We start from the raw sequence: 16675 nt of genomic DNA on the forward strand, positions 1-16675 counted from the left end.
AAGAGGGATGGTTCTGTGTTGTAATGAGCTGAAAAGGCCGAGGCATGAATTTTGATGGAGGAAAAAGAAAGGCCCTTGTGAAGCATCTTAGTCAAGTATTGAAGAATCTCAGGTAAATTGGGTGCTGCTGTGCCCATCCTTTGAGTTCGGTTGCAGGCACAGAATCTTTTCCATTTTTCAGCATAAGATTTTCTAGTACTAGGCCTCCTTGCCTCCAAAATGAAATCCAACACTTGTTTACTGAGGGATGGTAATGGAGAGATTAGGTAATTAGCCAGGCTGCCAGGTTCAGGGTTTGAAGCTGAAGGTGCAGAATCTAGCCATCCTGCTGTGACAGCAGGGTAGGGGTCTGAGGCAGGCGCCATGGAACCAGCAGTGACACTGTGCAAGAGGGGGTACCAGTGTTGGCATGGCCAGTCTGGTGCAATCAGCATCGTCCTTGGTTGTCCTGTTTGATCTTTAGTAGTACTTTGGAGAGGAGAAGCAGAGGAGGAAAGGCATAAACTGATTGATTTTTCCAGCTGAAGGACAGGGCATCCACTTTCCAAGCTTGTTTGTGGGGAGCCCTTGTGTAGAATTTGTCCAATTGGTAGTTCAGGGGGGAGGCAGACAGGTCTATATCTAGGTTCCCCCATTTATTTATCAACATGTTGAAAGTCTTTGGTTCCAGTTTCCACTCGTGTGGGTCCATTAGATTTCTGCTTAGTTCGTCTGCCAAGGTATTTAGTTTTCCTGGCACGAATTGCGCCTGTAGATGCACTTGGAAGCTCAAGGCTGTGTTCCACAAAGCCATGGCCAGTCTGCAGAGGGGGTAGGAATGGGTACCCCCCTGCTTGTTTATGTACCACATATCTTTACCAATAATTGTCCTGGAAGAATGTGATCCTTGAAGGCTGTCAAAGCAATCTGTACAGCTAACATTTCTTTTTGATTGATATGCAGTTGCATTTGACTTGGGTTCCATTTGTCCTGAACGCACTTCCCTGCCAGGTGAGGCCCCCCCATGCATAGTCTGATGTGTCTGTTGTTAGGGTTTGGGCGGCAGGGGGTAGAGTGAATATAGTCCTTTGTTTTGGTGGCAGGCCTCTGCCCACCAAAGGAACTCTATATTTAGACAAGGTATGATAGGAATTAGAAGTTATGTACTCACCATAACGTTCCATCTGAGTAGGTGTATTCATTTGTCTGCAACCTGTGGGTTATGGATCCGATATCGGATCCGAACCGGCATGGTTTTCCAGCTATGGATCCAAGCTCTCAGCTCCTCCCCTCACCCATAATGCCCTGCTCTACCCTCATGACCTCAGATCGAGTTTGCCAAAGCAACAACACCCTAAAAAGGGTAACATGGAATATGCAGGAAACTGAAAGGCCAGGGGATAGGAGGGGATGGTTGCAGACAAATGAATACACCTACTCAGATGGAGCGTTATGGTGAGTACATAACTTCTAAATCTGAAGTAGGATATTCATTGTCTGCAACCTGTGGGACAGAGTCCCCAGCTACCTGAATCTTGGCCATCATGGAAGGATATTCCGAGCACAGCCAAAGGATGCTCTACCCCTAGATGCAAGATCCAACTTATAGTGGGAAATAAGCGTATGAGATGAAGCCCGTGGCTGCTGCACAAATATCATCTAGAGGAATCCTAGCCTTGAAGGCTGCCGAGGTAGATACTGACCAGGTTGAATGGGCATGAACACCCTCCGTGCGGGCCTTCCTGAAGCTTGATAAGCCAATAAGATGCACTGTGAAATCCAGCGGGACAGAGAAACTTTAGAGATTGGCTTGCCCAAATTGAATTTTGCAAAGGAAATAAACAGCTGGTCGGATTGCCTATGACCAGCCGTCCTGTTCAGATAAAATCTAAGTTGCCTGTGAACATCTAGTGAATGTAGCTTATATTCACCTTTGTTTTCATATTTAGGGAAGAAAACAGGAGGTTAATGGACTGATTGATGTTTGCTTCAGAAGCGACTTTAGGAAGAAAGGACGGGTTGGTCCTGAGGTAGACAGTCCGGATGAAATACCAAGTAAGGAGGTTTAGCTGATAATGCTTGAAGTTCAGAAACTCTCTTGGCGATGTAATGGCTACCAAAAGGCTGTCTTGTAGGACAAGAATTTGAGATCCACCGTGCCGCTGGCTCGAAAGGAGGCGGTCAAGGCCTGTAGGACCAGAGAGAGGTCCCAAGGAGGAACTGCTTGTTTTATAGGGGCCTGAGAAGAAAAGTTCCTTTAAGAAAAATTTTACACAATTTGGCTGACATAAGAGGATTAGAGTCATGGCCAATGTGATAGTGAGAAATAGCCGCCAGTTGTACTTTGACTGTGGAACTGCTGGCACCATCGTTAAAGAGTGGTTAGAAAGTCAAGCACTAAAGGAAGAGGAACGTGAAGGGATTCAGGCCTTGCCGCTCCGCCCACAAGAGAAGCGTTTCCACTTGCTTGGTAAACCTTTCTAGTGGATGGTTTATGAGCTGCCACCAAAATTGCCTTAACGGTGATGAAATACCGGGAGTCCTAATCAAGAGTGGAACTGGAGCAGCCAAGCGGTCAGCTTCAGGTTGTCAGATCGGAGGAGGAATGCAGGATGGATGGGATATCAGATCCGGATGGGATCTAGAATCCAAGGAGGATTCACCGAGTGAGACCTTAGGAAGGGAACCAGATCTGTCGAGGCCAGAACGGAGCAATGAGAATCATTCTGCAACCCACCGAGAGGCTTTCTGAAGAACTTGGAGCATCAGAGGCAAGGGTGGATAGGCATACAGAAGACCGGGTGGCCAAGCATGCACCAGAGCGTCTCTTGGGGTACCTCCGGAGGAGGTATTAGAGCGAAAAACTGTCGACTTGGTGTTTGAGGGAGAAGCAAAAGATCGCATGAAGGGTTCCCCACCGTGCGAATATGCGTTCGCTACTTGACAATTGAGAGACCACTCGTAGGGGTCAGAATAGTGCGACTGAGCTTGTCCGCTAGGATGTTGGACCGACCGGAATGTGCGTTGCTATTAGCGATTGGTGGAGATTGCCCATTCCCAAACTCTCATGGCTTCTCGACAAAGAGGGTAAGACCTTGTTCCCCTTGCTTGTTGATGTACCAGACAACAGACATGTTGTCCGATTGAATGCAATTGTTCCCAAGGGAAGAAAGTCCTGAAGTGCTAGCAACGCTAAGAGCACTGCTCTCATCTCTAGAACATTGATATGCAGTAAGGTCTCTGAATCGTTCCACGTGCCTTGACGGTCCGGCCAAAGTGCCCCCCCGAGGCGGGAGGCATCCGTGGTCACCGTGGCGAGAGGAGAAGCACAAAATGGGCTTTGTGGAGATCCGGGAGTGGAGCCACCACAAGAGGGACGCTTGCAAGCCTTGCTGATCGCTATGGGATGATGCATGGGGAGAGCAAGGTATGACCACTGTACTAAGCGTCCACTGTAGAATGCATATTGAGCCTGGCAAGAGGAAGAAGTGCTATAGCCGATGCCATGGACCCTAGAGCCCTCAGGACCAACTCCTGAACAGAACTTGAATGGAGAATGGCCGCACCTGGAGCTGCAGATTTAGAACTCTGTCCGCAGTGAGGAAGGCTCGTAAACTCCTTGTGTCTAGCCTGGCCCCTATAAAATCTAAGAGCTGTGTGGGCCAGGTTGGATTTCTTTGTATTTATTGTGATGCCCAGAAAGGGAGCAAGATGGAGAAAGGAGTCTCGGCCAATAGAAGTAGATGCCTTGTTGGGGTAAGAAGCCAGTCGTCCAGGTAGGGAAAGACCTGCACCCCCTGAAGCCTCAGGTGGGCTGCTACCACTGCTAATACTTTGGTGAACACCCTGGGGGCTGTGGTGAGACCAAAGGGAAGGACCCGGAACTGGTAGTGACTGGCTCCCAGCCGGAAGCGGAGAAACCTCCTGGAGCGCCTGTCCATCAGGATGTGGTAGTCTGGCGTCCTTGAGGTCTATCGAGCACATCCAGTGATTTTCTCCCAGAAGGGGAGAATAGATTGCAGAGTGACCATTGAATTTTTCTTTGGGGACTGCCAGATTCAAGAGAGAGGTCTAGGATTGGTCTTAGTTCCCCGTCTTTTGGCACTAAAAGAACCTGGAGTAGAACCCTGATCCGATCTGGTCTGGGGAACGGGCTGGATGGCTCTTTTCTTTAGCAGATGGCCAATTTCTGCCAAAGCGGCCTCCCGTTGACGGGTGGGGCGTCTGGGAGGGACTTCAACTTTGGAAGGTAAAGGAAAGGAATGCGATATCCTCTGGATATGATTTGGAGAACCCAGCGGTCGATGTTATGGACTCCCATGCCGCTAGGTGCCCGAACGTCCCCGACTGCCTCCAGAGTAGAGCAGTCGGGCAACCCTCAGGGTTGCTGCGCGGGCCGTTCAGAGAAAGGTTCCCTGGACCCGAAGTTTCTGGGAGCCCCTCTGCCTCTAGGGCGGCGTCCTCCCTGTCCTCCTCTGCCACGGAAGGACTGGTTGTCCGGAGCAGGCTGGGACTGCTGCGACTTCGGAACCACATCTTCTTCTGACCCTTTTGGTTCCTAGAATAGGGCCTCTGGGGTGCAGAGAAGCGGATTCCGGCAGACAGCGTCTTCCCCTTTCGCTCTGGGTCAGCGTCTCAACGGTCTTGCCAAACAGAGCAGAACCATCAAAGGGCGCTTTGAAGGGCTCAGAAAATCGCAGTGACGGAGCCAGGCCTGGCGTCTAGTGACCAGTCCTGTCCCGCAGCTCTAGCGGCGCCTTCCGTTGCATGGGAGAGTAGCCGCATAGAAGTATTAGTAACTGACCTAAGAGTGGCCATACGGGTGGAGTGCAGAACTCTGTCCTCCTCCGAAATGGACTCGGGGGATGCAGGGTATTCTCTAATAACATCTCGCTGCATCCTAATGACATGTGCCAAATAGTTCAGCGCCCTTACCGAGAAGGTCGCGAACTAAACATCCGCTTCCCCAAGCGGTCCATCATCGAGACTCCTTGCCCGGTGGGTGGACTGAGGACTCTCCTGAGCCAGTTCCCTCTTTGTGGCGCCGCCGTCAACATGGCATCTACCGGAGGCCCCTTACTCCAATGGGCCGGTCGGATGGCGGACTAAGGATCCTATCCGGTCTCTTGGGAATTGGCTCCACGGTGTCCAGTTCCTTCCACGCCCTGGTGGTAATAAGGTCCACCAGGGGTCGGCAGGGGACACCCAAGAGGTAGACGGGCCCGCTTCAAATGCCTCCAAGAACACGGACTCGTCCGAGGAAGACTTGGGGCAGACCACTATACGGAGCATTTCCATGATGTCTCCAAATGAGACATCCTCGGGGGTGACCGTGGGAGCCTTCCCTTCCTCCAAGTCCGTGTCTTCTGTGAGAGACTCGGGGAGTCAATGTGCCTCCTTTGAGGACATCCTCTGGGGCTGTCAGAGGAGTCGCAGCAATTTGCTCCATAGGAGCAACTTGGGGCACAAGCGGGCTGTCCCAGGGGCGGATGGTGGAAGCCTGGCCCAGTGCAGAGGGAGCGGAGCGGAACAAGTGCCGGGGTCCGGAGACCCTCAACAGAGCCCTCTCCACTACATCAAAAGCCGGGGAGCCGACCTCGACCAAAGGATCCGACAATGGCTCCCCTCGGATCGAAGAGTGGACGAGCGGCGCGGCCGGATCGAAGGACAATGCGCTCCGACACAGGCGGCGCCCGAAGGAGCACTGATCCCCGGATCCGAGGCTCGGATCCAGGCTCCGAGGTCGGATCCGGCGCACTCGGGCAGGGTCGGATCCGGTACCAGTACTATCGGCGCCACCCCGGCTCAGCTGCTTGGCTCCAGCTGCTCGAACCCGGATAGCGGGTCGGAGAAGGAGCAATAGGCTTAAAAGGGTGTTGAGCTCCCAGAGGGGAGGCAACACTCCATCTGCATCTGGGCCTGGATGAACCTTCTCATCATCCGGTCCAGATCAGCATCAGAAAGGCTATATGTAGATCTCGGAGGCTACCGAGGTAGGCCTGGAGTGCCTCCTCGATAGCCTCGGAGATCGGGTCTCCTCCTCCTCAGGACCGGTGAAAAGCACACAGGGGACGGAGCCGAGAAGGAGGAGACCGAGCCGACAGAGCCGGGAGAAGCCGCTTGGCTGGCGGGGCGAAACAGAGGTCTCGGCCGCCGGTGCTTCTCCCTCCGTCCCCTAGCATCCTCTCCTCTCCAGAAGCGGGAGGTTGAGTCCCAGGAGCAGGAGGGTGCCACAGGGAACAACCGTAGCCACAGTTGTTCCCGAAGGAGCGGAGGCGGAGCGAGTCTGGCGGTAAAGACCCGCCAAGACAAGCTTGGACCTCCGCTCCTCAGTGCCCTGGGGTTGAACCCTGCACAAATGGAGCAACCAGATGTGAGGTGTTCAACCCGACACTTAACACAGTGTGGCCATCAGCCGGTGAGCTTATGGCCACGAAAAATAGATTTGGGCTGATCAGCCATTCAAATCTATAAAGCTACTAAAAGTAACTTAAACAAATACAGACACACAGGCCCAACACACACACACGCAACAGCGAGGGAGGGAAAAAATTACTTAAATTAACTCTAAATAAAACTATCAAAGAGGGAAACCTAAACTTTCACACAGAAATACACAAAAAACTTTAAATTTTCTGATTTAACAGGTAAGAAATAACCACTTAGCTGAGAGCTATGAATACAAATCCAGTCACCAGCGCGGCAAACGAGATCTGAGGTCATGAGGGTAGAGCAGGGCATTATGGGTGAGGGGAGGAGCTGAGAGCTTGGATCCATAGCTGGAAAACCATGCCGGTTCGGATCCGATATCGGATCCATAACCCACAGGTTGCAGACAAATGAATATCCTACTTCAGATTCATTGCTTCTAGATCCTGAGAATGTCGACACCATAGGCTTTTTAGATACCATTGTAGTTTCCTCATATGCAGTCTTGTATATGGAATTAGGAGAATGCAGGAGGCCATGAACCCCAAGGCTTGCAGTATTTGCCTTGCAGATAGCAGGGATTTTGTGGCCATTAGTTTGAAGTAAGTTGTCAAATGAATTTGTTTCTCTGGCATGAGGAAAGCCATCTGGGTAGTTGTTTTCAAGCTTGCTTCCAGAAATATAATTTGTTGACAGGGTACAAGATGCAACTTATTTTCGTTTATGGTGTACCCCAGACAAGTTAGCACCTTTTGTACAAATGCCAGATGATTCAAAAGTATGTCCTGGCTTTCTGCCTGAATTAGACAATCGTTCAGGTATGGGCATATTTGAATATTTCTTTGCCTGCAAAATGCAAGGTCTGGAGCTAGGCACTTTGTGAATACCCTGGGCACAGTAGATAAGCCAAAGGGCAGTGCAGAGAACTGATAGTGCATGCAGCCTGCTTTGAAGCGTAGGTATCTTCTGCAAGATTCCCTGATTGGGATGTGCAGGTAGGCTTCATTTAAATCCAGTGCTGACAACCAGGCATTCTTGCCTAGCACAGGAAGCAAGTGGTGAAGAGTTAGCATCTTGAATTTTGGAATCACCAAAAAGGTGTTTAGGATAAAAAGGTCCACGATAGGGCGCCATAAGTTGTATTTTCTGGGTACCAGAAAAAGTCTAGAATAGAAACCTTGTCCCTTTTGCTCTTCTGGTACAGTCTGAATAGCACTTATGCTTAAGAGAGAGAGTACTTGCTTTTGAGCCTCTGCCCACTGATTTGGGGGTAGATTTGGCCAACCGTTTGGGGTTGGTAACGTGTGGAAGTGAAATCATGGAAGAGGAGACAGCAACCGACGCAGGACCCAAGACTTTGGAATTCAGGCCAACTGGGGGCAACCAGCCAGCAGATTACCCAAATGTAATGACTACAACAGTGAAACACGAAGAACATCTGTATCCTTGGGGAAACTACATTTAAAACCCATTTGTCCAAGGTTATGAGTTCCCAGTTTTTTGCCTGCAGAGCAATCTTTCCCCCTGAAGGAGCAGTCAGTTGAGTAGTGTTTGGAAGTGTTAAAGTTAAGTCACTGAGACAGCTTACTATAGGGGAGAGTCTTACTACTCCCTGATTTGGAAGTGGGAGCCCCCCACGGTTTAGTTCTGTGCGTACCCTGGGACTGAAGCCTGGGTGTTCTGCTGGTTCTGGGTTTGGACTGAGAAGGCCTGGAAGAGGCAGGAAAGGACCAATTCTTAGAGGGCCAATGCCTACTAAATCTTGGAGGCTGTACTTGTAGGAAATCTTTAACAGTTTGCATAAATTTTGCTTTTTCCTCCATATTTTTAAGTACTAGTACTGCTTTGTTGCCAAACAGGCAGTCCTGATTTAAGGGAGTATCCAGCAATTTAGCTTTAACATGATCTGGCAAGGACTGCTCCTTAAGCCAAGCATGCCTTCTAAGTACAGATCCAGTGACAGCAGCCCTGCAAGATGCCTCTAATGAATCAAAACCACACTGCACAGTATGTTTTCTAACTTGTTCAGCAGAATGCATTAAATCCTGCAATTCTTTATTTTCAGCACAGTCAGGAATCATCATTTTCTGTTTAAGCAATTTAATAATATGCTGCTGATACTTTAACATATGAAACTGGCAGTTTAAGGCCCTAATGGCCAATGTTGCAGAAGTGTATACCTTCTTACCCCATCTGTCCAGGGCCCTGGAATCTCTATCGAGGGGGTAGGGTTTTTGGCAGTAGTAGCCTTAATGCCTTTGGGTCCCTGTGAAATGGTCTCAGGATCCGCAGTAGGATTCTTAAAGAGGAACGTGTGAGAGTCAGATACCCTGTAATACCAGTCAGATTTTCTGGGAGCCGGACGTAAAGAGTCTGGGGCCAGGCTAGATTCCGCGAAGGAATCATCTACAATGTCCAGTACAGGAGGGATAGCTAAAGGCCTGTGTTGAGGAAGGAGTAAGAATTCCCTAAGCCTCTTTTTGGAGTCAAGAGTAATCCTGGCCTTCCCAGCAGAAATGCTCCCCAAGAGTATGCAAATTTTCACCAAAAGAGAAATTCTCTTGAGGGGAAGCAGAGGGAATGGAGTCCTCAGCATCAGAATCCTCATAGGTAGACAAGGGCAACTCCTGGTCATCAGAGAAAACAAATTTCAGAATCCTGATCAGAAGAATCAGAAGGAAAATCAGTTCTAGGTCTCTTAGAGAGAGAAGGGTAGCTTCCCCCGATTAGAGTAATAAGGTCTTCAGCCATTTTTATCATTTGTTTTTTAGGCATAGGGGCCTGACCATGCGGTCTGGGCATCGGTTTTCTAGGCATGGATCGAGTTTTAGGCCTTGAAGAAGAAGATGGCACCGGTTTAATATGCAAGTCAGTAGGCCTGAATACACCCTCAGAAGCCGGTGCCTGCACAGCAGCTCCAGACCCATCCAAGGTAGAGACATCTGCAGGTTCCTCAGTCGAAGAAGCATCTTGCGGCATATCGGACTCCGAATGGGTCTCAGTAGAGGCCTGCAAATCTAAAGCAGCGGGTATCAGGAGCTGCAAAAGAGTCTCACTGGAGTACCGGAGAACTATCGACTAGCTTAGGAGAAGCATCATTGGCAGCTCTGGACTTATGCAGTCTGTCTCTGTCTTTAACTTTGCGTTTTTTCGGAAAGTCGTTAGTCGGGTGGCTTACCGAAGACATTTCTGGATAATTGAACTGAGTACCAAAATATTTAGATGTGAAAATGAACATATGAATAATCTGAGGTTTGAATAAGGCACAAAACCGACAGTGAGGTATGTCATGGTGTGGGCCTAAGCAAGGAATGTAATACGAATTAAAATCTTTATGGAGGTATTTGCTTTCCACAAGAAATACAATTGTTAACTTTTACTGACATTGGTTTAGAGCAAGAAAAAGGATCCCAAATGGGGTAACTTAGCTTAGTTGAAGACTTCGGATCTGAAACTCGAAAATGAAAGTTTCAGGAGTCTGCCGATCGGCACTTGCGAACTGCTTCGAGCACCACATAGCAAGAAAGACTAATGTTAATGGTGTCGGCTGCGTGCTTTATACCTGGACTACCTGACGTCATGGAAGATGAGACAGCAACCGATGCAATACCCAAGACTTTGATAATCAGGCCGACTGAGGGCTACCTGCAAGCAGATAACCCAAATGTAATGACTGCAACAGTGAAACACGAAGAACATCATTCTTAAGAATGTTTTATTCAATACACACTGACTTAATAGGCAATGATAAAAAAGGAAACTAGATAATAACAATTAACATTCACAACCTCAACACAAGAGTTCATTTACTATGATACCCAGGGTGTACAATAAATTAATTACAGAATCAGCTACTTACGGTCATTAACTATATTTACAACAAGCAACAATAATATGATCTATCCTATGCATTAGGTTATGGTTAGTTAAACCTTTGCACAGCTAATACACATTCTCTAATTACTTAAGCCATACTTCTACAGTCAAAATATTTAAGTCTTTTAATGATACTTTTATTAGTTCTACTATATATGTTTAATACTAGTATGAGTTATTTTCCAGATATTAATATGCAAATTTTCAGGAAATGATTTTAAGTTTAAGTAAAAACTTTTACTTTAAAACAAGTAAATAACCATACTTCTTTTTCTTTCAGATTAGATTAATAAAATAGTGTCTTTCTGAAACAACAGCAACTAAAGTAGTGTAACGTACAGCAGTTAAAATGGTCAGCCGTTGAGGGCTATCTCAGAAGCAGAAGCAATGTATTCAAAACTCTTCCACGCCGGAAGGCCGTCAGGTGCAATAACACAATGAAGTAATGTAAATCGTGTTTTCGACAAGTACACAAGGGTGCCCCAAAAGAGGATAATACATAAATTACGCCAATCTCTGCAGCAAGCCCCTATAGGGAGTAGGACAGTTCATGGGGGTGGTATGAATAGGTAGTCAAAGCACAAGGTCTACCAAGAGTACATAGAGGGTGGGCAGGAAGCAGGTGTGCAATAGGTATTCAAAATAAAGGCCACAAACTACTATGGGGAAGGAGGGTGGAATTGAAAATACAGCCTGCCATGTATCTGGGGTAGGTACCACGAAGAGGTACAAGCTGTACTGATGTGTATCCGGCATTACAGCGCTGCCTCTACCAGTGGGTAGAGTCCCAAAGCCATGTATAGGTGGTAGGTAGTAGTATGAAGTGGGGTTAGAGGTGGAAATGGTCAACACTAGGGTGGCAGGCCTGAAGGTGTTAGTTTTGGCTGTGATGGAGTTATGGACCTGCTTGATGAAACGAACTTTATGTGGTGGGAATGACAAAGAGTGCAGTTAGTCCTCCAGGAATTGAGGTAGTTTTGGCTTTCCTGATGAGGGAGGCCTAGGCCCACCAGAGTTAATCTGATTTCCATCCTGGGAAAACAGCAAAGAAAAAGCAGTACGTAGGAGCCCAGGTATCTAAAGAATGGTGCTAAGGCCTTCTGACCCCACAGAGTGACGAGTAGAAGGTGAATGCTCTGTCCAAAGGGCTATGAAAGATCCTACTTAGGGCAAATATTAGAAATTAGTAAAGAATGAACATGAACCGATAACATATGAAATGGCTGAAGGTCCATGAGGGCCCCCAAATAGAAACTTTAGGTTTCTGGAGTTCTTGTGAATCTGAGAAACTGTCATTTAAAGCTGTTAGAGGGTCAAACAATCCTTTCAAAAGGATGTGTATTCAATTTTTGAAGGACATAGTTAAATTGAGGAGTTGGTACCTTGGAGTTCTTGGAGGAGCCTTCAGTTACAGCCCTCTGAGGAACAGTCAGGTAAGGTCTTGGAGACTGTCAGATTCTTTCTGTGCCAAATTCAAATGATCCTAACATTCTTCCCTATCTTGATTTCTTGTAGATGGTCCTGTAGCAAAAAATGACATCCTTTTAATTTCTGAGATCCTGTCCTCTTCTAGGAAAGGACAGCAAAACCGCTCTCGCCTTTATGTGAGGCTTTTCTTGTGTTTGGTTTGTAGAAAAAATTCTAGCCTGCAATGCAAAGTTGCACTTTTGGAGAGTAGTGTGTGAGTGAAGTTAATTTTTTTAGATCTTTCTAGATTCGGCATTCCAAGACGGGTGAAATTGTTCTTTGAAGTTGTCTGTTCTTAAAGTGTTGTGTTAGAGGCAGGGCCACGTGTCTGTGTGGGTAGCATGGATTCAGCAAGTGTCTGGGCCAATCTGGTTGTCAATGTAATCTCCTATCATCAGTGTCCTTGGCTTAGAAGCCTTTCAGCAGCAGAGGTGGTGGCAAAATTTTTGGTAGTGGCAAGAGGTCTGAAACTGACCAAGTTGTCCTTGAAAAAAGCCATGGCCCCTGGAGTGAGGGTTTGTGGAGAATCTGATTCAGCATTTTGAATGGCAAATTGATTGTTTTGGTAAGGCAAAAGGTCTATGTCTGTTGTTCTATGTGGGACAATCTTCCTGTGATGCAGGGTCTCTCCAGCCTCCTGGAGCTGGTGTCTACATCCTGTTTTCCCATTTTTGTGGGTACCGGTTTTGCATTCCTGGTAGTGTCTATGAGCAGCCCCATTTGTCTCCCAGAGCTAGATTCCAAAGAGTGGTTAATAATCTGCAGCTCTGAGTTTTTTTTTGTTTGGAATTTGTTTGGTTATTCTGTGCTGTACTGTCTAGTTGTCTGTTCCAGCCTGTTCCGTGAATTCTGCGGAAATCTGGAAAAGCTGAATTTCCTTTTTTATTGCTGAGCTACTTTTTTTGATTGATTTAAGGTGTTGTTCTGTTTTGCTTGCCCGCCCTGAATATGAATTTCCTTCTAGGCAGGGAATTATTGAAATTTTGCTAGAGCCGGAGGCGATGTGAATGGGAGATAGATTTTTAGTATGGTTGCGTTATTTTTGCTCATGCTTGAGCTTCATGCTTAATTCCTTTGTAGAAAGTAGGGAATTATTGGAGTGTCCACTGCCCAAGTGTTGCTGTGTTGGATTACTTTTTGCAAGCATTTTGAAGAGGTTCCTTTTTTTGCCCTTGTTTGTCTGTTGTTAGGTAAAATGCAAGATGTGTTTTGTGTCCAAGTTGGCACCCAGGAGGGCAGCTTTCTGAGAGGTTTTTGTTTTGCATTTGTTAGTAGTGTAATAGTTGCCCAAAGAAAGCTGTTGTAGGGTAAGTTTTTCCAGTGTTTGTGCACGAGTTTTGATTTCTGAAGTTGTTGGTGTTGTTTCTCTGTTAGTTTTGGTTTCTCCTTGTTGATGGTGTATCCCAAAGAAAGCAGTAAACAGGTCCGCTATGTGTCTGCAGTTGTTGGGATTTGATTTGCTGTCCATGGAAATGGTAAGAGGTGATATGTTTAAAATTTGCAAAGAATGAAGTCTGGTCTTCTGCAACTTTGTCTGATGAGGGTGGGCACTCATGCAGAATGCAAGCCATTGATAATGTTACCCCTTGCTGCCTCTGCAACCCAAATGCTTTAGTGATTGGTAGTTTTTGTCTCTCTAGACCAAACATGTTGAGAAACCAAAACTAGAGAATGAGTCAGCCCAGCATGGTCTTGAGTTGCTGTAGTGTTGGCACCATGAAAACCTTGTGCTTGTGTGTGCGTGAAGGATAAGTTTGTATGCATCCAGGCCCTTGTTGAAAGAAAAGACTTGCCCTGAGAAAAAATGTCCAGTACCTTTGGCGGTTGTCCCCTTTTGTATACTCTTTGCAATTTAGGAGCTTTTTGAATGAAAATTTGCCCCTTGGTTTTGATTTTGTGGTTTTGCATATGCCTCAATTTTTGCAAATAGAAATGAAATTTAGTGCCAGCTTTTATTTGTATGTTGCATACATTGAGTGTTGTGATTTGGCATGGAAATCTTTGTGCCAAGCTTGTATTCTGCTTGGTTCTTGGTGTAAGTTCAATGGCCCTTAAATGAGGTGTTCATTGTTGTTGCTTTCTGTACTGTGATGCTGTGCTTACCACTGACCTCTTCTTTGTCCTGTATTGAGTTCCCTTTTTTTGTCTTGCCCCTTCTGGTTTGCTTCCAGTTTCGTGAAGGTCAAGCAGTTTGACAGTCTGCATGGCCTGTTCCTGTCTCTGCCCTTTCCTGCTGATATCAAGCCTTTTTGGCCAGTCTATTTATGAATTTTGCAGTTTTTTTACCACCAAAAATCTCCTCAGCCACCAAACCAAAAAGCGATGATGTATAATGGTGCATCTAATTAGATTTTTTCTTTGGATCTAAACTTTTGTTCCCTTTCCTATGCATTGGCATAATGAGACTGCTCCAGTGGCGCTTGACTGCTGAGAGGCCCTGTTTGCATCTGACTTGCTTAGCAATGTGCTGCTTCCAGTGCCACCCCCTCATTTATCATATCCTGCAACTGCATCACACTCTGCTGTTCAGGTGTTCAGGCGCTTGTTTTGTTTTGACATTGAGACAGAAATTGTTCACACATATCATTCATGCAGTTTGGTTAAGGCCTCATGGTTTCTTTTCCTGAGGGCTAATTTCCTGCCCACCTTTCTGAGATGCAGATTCCCAGTGCAGCAGTCTTCTAATTGAAGCTTTAATCTTTTTTTCTGCCTTATAGTTCTGAGATCTGCATCTTATCCTGGGCTTTAAGAGATGATGGCCTTTAGGAGGGAACTCTAAGACCTTAACTGCAACTGGGCAGGAGGCAGAGAATGTCAGGATTTAAACAGGAGGGATATATATATCATAGCCAAGAGGGAACAGCAGGAGATAGCCCTCTGAGCCTGCGCTTGAGTAGAGGGAGTCTAAACCTTCCCAATCTTGAGTCGAAAAAAGGGGCCTTCCTAATAAAGGAGTGTCTCCTCAAGGAGGGTAAAAGTCAAGAAAATGAAAATCCTCAGGGGAAGATCAGAAGGAGAATACTGCAGGTTCTCCTAATCTCAGAGGAGCATACAAGACTGTTCATCAGAACTCAGCTGTAAAGGAGAATGGGTCTCTCTCAGGATCTCTCTCTACTCTGGGTCAGGGAGGGGGTCAGAAGCCTTTAAAGATCAGACAGTCTTTGGAAGGCCTGCATAGCAAGTGGGCCTTGTGAGGGCGTGTTCCAGGTCTTGGCTTTTGTTGTTAGAGCCTTAGCAGGTGTAGCTTTATTGATTTTTAGAGATAAAAGCCAAATATGAGAGGGAAGATGAATCACGAACCATTATGATGTTCCACAGAACATGGTGCTTGTGTGTAGGTGCTGGCAGGTGCTTCGTAGAGCAGTGAGAAAGGGAGAAGAACCAGCCAGTCTCAGTGTGGTCCCCGCCAGCCGAGGGAGTGTCGCGAGGCTCAGTCCTGCAGAGGCGCCTCCGGGAGAACCGTGTCTGGGAGTTGGTTTCTCTCGACTGGAGTCGAGGACCGCAGTTTTACTGACGGTCCTTTCTTTATGCTTTCTGGGACGACAGTCGGTTAGCACGCTTTTACATTTTAATGTTTTCGCTATCCCGCTGGGCGACTATTGATTTCGACTTGTGCGACGCTGAAAGTGAAGAAGCAAAAAAAGCCCGAAATCGTGGTGGGAGTCTTACCCAAATGCAAACAGCAATTGAAAATTATATCGATTTGCTTCCCACAAGAGAGAAAATTATTAACTTTTTTCTTCTGACGGTCTGAGGTAAGAAAAGGTTCCAGCAGGGTAACTACTTTTTAACGACGAAGACTTCGGTTCTGATTTTCTTTTCTGCAATTGCTTCGGCCGGCGACCGCACTTGCTGCGCTGCGAGCACCGCTACGGCAAAAAAGAAAAAAGATGAAGATGGCGCCGGTTTTATCCTTATAGCCTCCCTTCTCGACGTAGAGAGAGACATCGACACAAACCCCGGAAATCAAGACTTTGGGGGAATTCTCGATCGTAGAGGGACCGCCTGCCGGCTGAAAACCCATATGTAACTACTGCAGCTGTAATGCACGATGAACATCTTGTTATACATAACAAATGTAAAATCATGTTATACATTAACGTCATTTGTCTTGCAGTTTCTTCTTTTTCTCATGGACCTTCCATCTATTTTTTTCTGCATGTCTCTTCAAAGAGATACTATTCCAGTAAATTTCTTCTATTTGATCCAAAATTGTAATTGTCTTTAAATAAGTCACAGCAGTTTCCAGGCTTTCAAATGTTTCAATATCATCAGGAAAAACATTTTATGTCTTGCAGAAATTATGTGTACTTTAAACTGTTAATTCTTTCACCAAAGGTAGAAATTATCTTCTTTTTGTCATTACTGTTGCAGAATAATCATTGTCAAATCTTATGTTATTTACTTTGACTGGAGAATAAGTCATGCTGTTTTCAATATCAGTTTTTAATATATTGACTAGATAAGAATTTAACAATTATGGACCTCGGATAAGATTTTTTCTTCGACGAAGGGATAACCAAGGAAATTCGAGATCTTTCAAAACTGAAAGACATACAAGAAAGTTTAGTATATTGCCCCCTTCTATTTTCTCTGGTTGACCAAATATTCAAATGTTGTTTCTTCCAGATCTGTTTTCTCAGTCATCAATTTTGTTTAAGCAGCATGGCATTTTGTTTTAAGAAAAACTATTAATGTTCCCCTTCTGACATATTTCCTTCTATATCTTTTAGTGAATCTTCCATTCCCAAGATCTCAGATTTCTAGTGTTTTACTTCATGTAGTTGTTCCATTTATTTTGTACATTTTTCTTTAAAATTATCCAGTTTATTATCCATTTTTATTGAAAATTATTGTATATTTGCAAGAGCTGACAGCAGTTCTTTTAACAGGTTCTGCGAGTTAGTTTTTAGATGGCTCATTT

General features: G+C 46.1%; 1 protein-coding gene across 1 annotated transcript in view; it reads right to left on the reverse strand.

The window, feature by feature from the left end:
- The window catches only part of LYSMD3 (LysM domain containing 3), a 262702-nt gene that overhangs the window by 106959 nt on the left and 139068 nt on the right, over positions 1-16675 (reverse strand). The gene's annotated exons all lie outside the window — the stretch shown is intronic.

The sequence above is a fragment of the Protopterus annectens genome, chromosome 2.part2 (genome assembly GCF_019279795.1).
Source record: "Protopterus annectens isolate FY-2018-M chromosome 2.part2, PAN1.0, whole genome shotgun sequence".
In the NCBI taxonomy this organism is placed as follows: Eukaryota; Metazoa; Chordata; order Ceratodontiformes; family Protopteridae; genus Protopterus; species Protopterus annectens.